A 7,500-nucleotide genomic window follows, 5' to 3' on the forward strand; every position below is an offset into this window, starting at 1 on the left:
GAGAGAGAGGGAGAGAAACAGTGAGAGGGAGAGACAGAGAGGGAGAGACAGAGAGGGAGAGAAACAGTGAGAGGGAGAGACAGAGAGGGAGAGACAGAGAGGGAGAGAAACAGTGAGAGGGAGAGACAGAGAGGGAGAGACAGAGAGGGAGAGACAGAGAGTGAGAGAGAGAGGGAGAGAGAAACAGTGAGAGGGAGAGACAGAGAGGAAGAGACAGAGAGGGAGAGAGAAACATTGAGAGAGAGAGAGAGGGAGAGAGAAACAGTGAGACAGAGAGAAAGAAACGGCACACTTTAGAACGATCATCATATATGTAGGAGAAAGTCATGGCCTTAACCTGGAAACGATACACGTTAAAACGATCATCATATATGCAGGAGAAAGTCATCGTTTAACCTTTTGAGCTCACCAGGGACTCTGCCTCCGAACCATTGATACACTATCAACATAAATGGCAGCGACGCACAGTATCCGTTGCATAGAGGAATTTGTTCCTCACCATAGCAGGACTTCTCGGGGTGAAACTGGGACTGTCATACCCTGGGGAGAGCGCGTCTCCACAACACAGCGCCGCCCATTTGTCTCCAGGATTCTTGTCGACGTCCCTTTCAGCTCACGTTGCCTTTCCCATCACAATGGGTTTGTCTGCAACGTTTCAGCAGCAGCGTACAACGGAGTCTGTCGCCATTGGATGTGGGCAGAGACAGAGGGCGTTTTACGGCGCCATGCACGGTACATGCAGAATGGTCAGTGGACCAGAGTTAGAGTTGGGTACATGGTTGTGGCGTGGGGGATGGTGGTGTCTGCTTCTGCCTTCCGCTATTGCCCCTTTAACATTTACTTCCTCAATTTTGAAAGTCTCTCTCTCTCTCTCTCATTTATTTATAATGTATATATTAATTATTTTTCTATCCATCTGTCTGTCTGTCTGTATATCCAGCAATTCATCCATTTGTCATTCTGTCTGTCAGTCTATTTTTTTCTGTTATACGTTTGTGTATCTGTTTCATTATTTTTACTTCATATCAGTTAATCAAGTAAATTATTCATCTGTTTCTTTATTTGTACTTCGAATCAGTTAATTAAGTAAATTATTCATATCTATTTCTTTATTTGTACTTCGAATCAGGTGTGTGTGTGTGTGTGTGTGTGTGTGTGTGTGTGTGTGTGTGTGTGTGTGTGTGTTGCGTTGTGTCTGTATTAAATGGAGAGAAAGAGAGAGAGAGAGAGAGAGAGAGAGAGAGAGAGAGAGAGAGAGAGAGAGAGAGAGAGAGAGAGAGAGAGAGAGAGAGAGAGAGAGAGATTTGAACGTGTTTCTTTTTAAAAATCTCCTTTTAGCAGTGTTCATTTTTTTGTTTCGTTCAACGTTTATGAATTGACAGTGGCCACATCCTTGCATTATGTAATCTTGTCTTAGAAAAAACACTCACCATATTTTAGTCTGATGGCCGTGAAAGATGTGGACTTAACTAAGATAGTGGATACAGATTCCATGCTCTGATAGCCGTGAAAGATGTGGACTTAACTAAGATAGTGGATACAGATTCCATGCTCTGATAGCCGTGAGAGATGTGGACTTAACTAAGATAGTGGATACAGATTCCATGCTCCGATGGCCGTGAAAGATGTGGACTTAACTAAGATAGTGGATACAGATTCCATGCTCTGATGGCCGTGAAAGATGTGGACTTAACTAAGATAGTGGATACAGATTCCATGCTCTGATAGCCGTGAAAGATGTGGACTTAACTAAGATAGTGGATACAGATTCCATGCTGTGATGGCCGTGAAAGATGTGGACTTAACTAAGATAGTGGATACAGATTCCATGCTGTGATGGCCGTGAAAGATGTGGACTTAACTAAGATAGTGGATACAGATTCCATGCTCTGATGGCCGTGAAAGATGTGGACTTAACTAAGATAGTGGATACAGATTCCATGCTCTGATAGCCGTGAAAGATGTGGACTTAACTAAGATAGTGGATACAGATTCCATGCTCTGATAGCCGTGAAAGATGTGGACTTAACTAAGATAGTGGATACAGATTCCATGCTCTGATAGCCGTGAAAGATGTGGACTTAACTAAGATAGTGGATACAGATTCCATGCTCTGATAGCCGTGAAAGACCATGGAACTTTGACCTTTTTTTAACCTTTAACCATCACCACTCTCCCTCCCTTCTCTACCCTCCCCATGTCCACCCCAGTTTTCTCAACGAGTTGCTGCGTATCCATATGCGCTACACCACATCTGCCAAACAGCACAACCTGACGCAGTAGTCAGGCCTTGAGTGCATGCATGTATTTTTGTGTACCTCGCAGAGTGGATTTTTTTTACAGAATTTTGCCAGAGGACAACACTTTTTGCTGTCATGGGTTCTTTCTGTTTCAGTGCGCCAAGTGCGTGCTGCACACGGGACCTCGGTTTATCGTCTCATCCGAATGACAAGATGTTCAGTTCGATTTTCCTGTCAAACTTGGGAGAAAGTGCGAGAGCGGGATTCGAACCCAGACCCTCACAGATCCTGTGTTGGTAGATAAGTGTCTTAACCATTCTTCCATCTCCATCTCTCTACTTATGTTACTACTACTGCTGCTACTGCTGCTGCTGCTGCAACAACTACTGCTCCTTTTCCTCCTCTCTCTACAACTGTTATAACTACTGCAACATCTACATTAACAACGATAACTGCTGCTACTTTTTTTTGGTGCTGCTGCTGCTACTACTGCTGCTGCTGCTACTACTGCCTGCTGCTGCTGCCGCTGCTGCTACTACTGCTGCTGCTACTACTACATTTCTATATCGGTTTCAAACCTCTGGAATCCAAGTTCCACTGGCCCAGTGCTGACATTTTTTTTCTTTCATTGTGTTTTTTTGGATGGCATCCAAGTGTTACGCTGGTCACGTTCAGGATTTTGCATGTTGAAGACTTTTACTGGCGTGTCAGTTTGTTTCACGGGGGTTTAAAACGTGGGTGTAAAAACGTGAGTGTAAACAATGTGGGCGTGGTTTTTTTTTCACCCGTTCCTTTTTCTCTTTTCATTCACACATGTCATGCGCGCGCGCGCACGCACGCGCGCACGCACGCATGCACGCACTCACGCACCCCCCCCCCACACACACAGAGGGAGAGAGACAGACAGGCAGGCAGGCAGGCAGGCAGTTTGAAAGTTTGATATAGTGTTTGCAAATTCTTTCATTTGTACTGAATGGGAATTTTTGTCCATGAAAACTAGTTTGGACATTGAGAATAGCTGATATGTCATTCCTCAGTGAACCATAATTATGAGTATGGTACACCAGATTTGATTACATCAATTTTCGGACAGGGCAACATAAGTTTAAGGACATGGGTACAAAAGATTCAATTTTCTACATAAAAAACTGATTGGCTGTATTCCAATTTTCGTTATAACAGGAGAACATCCATCATAATATAGTATTCTGGTGTCAGTGTGGAAGATTTCAGAACTAATTTCATCGCACGTCTGTGAAGACTGGACATTGGTCAGAATGTATTCACTTGCAGAATCCCGTAGAGTGGATGTATAATTTGCATGAAAATCAATGTATGCATGAAAGAACCGTTTTCGAGAGTGAACATTTAAGAAAATTTTAATGTTCTATCATACTCAGCTGGTACACCTTTTTGTTGCATTTTTACATAACATAGAAATGTGACCAGACCGTGATAATTATTGTATTGCTGTTATTGTTATCATTGTTGTTATTGTTGTTATTTTTACTGTTATTATTGTTATTTTTACTGTTATTATTGTTACTTTTTTTTTTTTACTGTTATTATTGTTGTCGTCGTCATTGTTGTAGTTGTTGTCGTTGTTATCATTATTATCATTATTATTATTATTATGTATCGCTCTTTCTCGTCTTCTGTTCTTTTTTCTTTCCACCCAGCTTTATCTCCCTTGAATCCTCGTCTTTCTGTGATCCTGTTGTTGTGAGGGAAACGAGGCATGTCCAGACATTGTTTTCAACATTAATATATAATGTGAACAAAGCATCTAATAATTTAAAGGAAGATATGAAAGAAAAAGAATGAATGAATGAATGAAACAGAAAGAAAAAAGAAAGACAGACAGACAGACAGACACAAAAGATCGATAAAATGAAGTATATGCCACAAAGGGAAAGAGTGAAAGCCAGAAATAAAGAAAATGAAAGACAAACGGAAGGAGCTCACTCAGAAAATAAAATAACTTACACCACAGAAGAAAGAAAGAAAGAAAGAGAGAAAAAACCCAAACAACTTCACTGATCAGTCTGTTGGGGAAAAAATCTAGTTCCAGAAAGTGCCAGATTTTTTTTCGCATTGGTTACCCTCCAGACAACAAGCTAGTTCGCTCTGTTAGGGTTTGTTTGTTTGTTGTTGTAGTTGGCTGTGGTTAGGGTTTGTTTGTTTGTTGTTGTTGTAGTTGGCTGTGGTTAGGGTTTGTTTGTTTGTTGTTGTAGTTGGCTGTGGTTAGGGTTTGTTTGTTTGTTGTTGTTGTAGTTGGCTGTGGTTAGGGTTTGTTTGTTTGTTGTTGTAGTTGGCTGTGGTTAGGGTTTGTTTGTTTGTTGTTGTTGTAGTTGGCTGTGGTTAGGGTTTGTTTGTTTGTTGTTGTAGTTGGCTGTGGTTAGGGTTTGTTTGTTTGTTGTTGTAGTTGGCTGTGGTTAGGGTTTGTTTGTTTGTTGTTGTTGTAGTTGGCTGTGGTTAGGGTTTGTTTGTTTGTTGTTGTTGTAGTTGGCTGTGGTTAGGGTTTGTTTGTTTGTTTGTTGTTGTAGTTGGCTGTGGTTAGGGTTTGTTTGTTTGTTGTTGTAGTTGGCTGTGGTTAGGGTTTGTTTGTTTGTTGTTGTAGTTGGCTGTGGTTAGGGTTTGTTTGTTTGTTGTTGTAGTTGGCTGTGGTTAGGGTTTGTTTGTTTGTTGTTGTAGTTGGCTGTGGTTAGGGTTTGTTTGTTTGTTGTTGTAGTTGGCTGTGGTTAGGGTTTGTTTGTTTGTTGTTGTAGTTGGCTGTGGTTAGGGTTTGTTTGTTTGTTTGTTGTTGTAGTTGGCTGTGGTTAGGGTTTGTTTGTTTGTTTGTTGTTGTAGTTGGCTGTGGTTAGGGTTTGTTTGTTTGTTGTTGTAGTTGGCTGTGGTTAGGGTTTGTTTGTTTGTTGTTGTTTGTTTTACTTGCTTTTTCTTTTTGCTAGTCTGTCTGTCTTTAGAGAGGAACAACCGAGAAGAAGACTAGACCCAAAAAGGAGGAAATCAAAAGAAAGAAAGAATGAACGAATGAACGAATGAAAGAATGAACGAAACAAGCCAGAAATAAACTTCATCAAGCAGTTTGAAAGAAACCAAGCTAACAAAGCTCCCCAGATGACACGTTGTGTGGCCCCCGGCCATCCAACCTGCTGGCTGTGGATGTCGTCATGTTCTTTTCTTGGTGTCTGAGGCTGAAAACAACAAACAACAAGATCATACATGACAAAAAACAACAACAAACAACAAAATCATACATGACAAAATACAACAACAAACAACAAAATCATACATGACAAAAAACAACAACAAACAACAAAATCATACATGACAAAAAACAACAACAAACAACAAAATCATACATGACAAAAAACAACAACAAACAACAAAATCATACATGACAAAAAACAACAACAAAAAACAACAACAAGAAAACGAAAGAAAGAGAGGGAGGGAGGGAGGGAGGAAGGAAGGAAGGAAGGCAGGCAGGCAAAAGAAAGCAAGTACAGAAGAACAAGAACAAGTAAAAGATTAGGAGAAGGAGGAGAAGAAGGAGGAGAAGGAGAAGAAGAAGGAGAATGAGAAGAAGGAGAGAAAGAGGAGAAGAAGAAGACCAACACCAACATCAGGAAGAACATGAAGAAGGAGAAGAAGAAGAGCAACACCAACATCAGGAAGAACATGAAGAAGGAGAAGAAGAAGGAGAAGAAGGAGAGAAAGAGGAGAAGAAGAAGAGCAACACCAACATCAGGAAGAACATGAAGAAGGAGAAGAAGAAGAAAGATGCACTTTATAAAATGAACAGTTGGAGGACCAGCACCTCCCAGACCCCATGCTATCATTTCCTGGCTGCAATCAGACAGGAGACAGCTGACAGTAAACCACGTGGTGCCAGCATTATCACACGTGTTCACTATCTCCTCCCTTGGTAATCAAAATAATCAACCTCCCCCACCCCCGGCCCCCGCCCACCAATGAAAAAAAAGAAAGTCAAGAACATGTAGGCGCTGAAATGAAAGCCACTGATCAGCGAGCGCGCACACGCACACACACACATACATACACGCACGCACGCATGCACGCATACAAACACACGCACACGCACGTACGCACAACACAAATACGCACACACACACACACACACACACACACACACACACACACACACACACGCACACACACACATGCACACGCAAGCACGCACGCACGCACGCACACACACACAAGCACACACACACACACACACACACACACACACACACATGACTGTCAAAAACACTGGCCAACGATGTATTTCATTACATGTGTCTTAGATGGCCGTTTCCTGCCTTGTTCCTTTGGTTCTTTGTTGTGTCTGTTCATCCTTCGGGATTTTCTGACAATAAATGAAGTCAAGTCAAGTCAAGTCACACACAGAGACACAGACACACACACACGCCCTAACATAGGAACCATATATTCCCACAATATCATTCTGCATTCTTGACATGTCTGTAATCCTGCACCTCTGTATCCTTTTATCTCATGACACTTTAATCCCACACCTTGTAAATCATCTCCTTTCTTCCTCAAGATTATTTAGAAATAATTTAGTGTTGTAACGATTAACTCGACAACTCAGAACATCACTGTAATTTGGTCTCGCGCCAAGGCTGCACTGGCTTCTCTTCTTACGAAGAAACGTAAGGAGGTCGTTTTCTGCGCGCGCGCGCGCGCGCGTGTGTATATGTGTGTGTGTGTGTGTGTGTGTGTGTGTGTGTGTGTGTGTGTGTGTGTGTGAGAGTGAGTGAGTGAGTGAGTGAGTGAGAATAAACCTTGGTACCTGCACTTAGGTTGTCATTTCTAACGTGCAGGTTGATATGTGTGGTGGTGGAAAGGTGTGGGGTGGGGGTGTAACCACAAAATTACAATCGTGTCCAATTGAAATGCGAAGTGTACGAGTGTTATTCGTCGCATATATGATTTGCATTGTTTGTATGTTTTTCATGATGCACAAATGACACAGCACTACACGCACAAACACAAACACACCAAACCAAGACCCAGACATACCATTGCACACATCCGTTCACTAATACCAACCACACGACAGACTGACAATTTGGCTTCCTGAAATGGAAACAAAACAAAGAACAAATCTTTCTTCTGCTCTCTGATTTTTGTGCCTGTGGAAAATGAACGAAGCAGATAAATGTTTGGTCAGCTTGTGGGCATGGCGGTACACCACAATTGATGTACTGGGTGCTGAGTGACTGTC

This window comes from Babylonia areolata, chromosome 19, assembly GCF_041734735.1.
Source record: "Babylonia areolata isolate BAREFJ2019XMU chromosome 19, ASM4173473v1, whole genome shotgun sequence".
Lineage (NCBI taxonomy): Eukaryota > Metazoa > Mollusca > Gastropoda > Neogastropoda > Buccinidae > Babylonia > Babylonia areolata.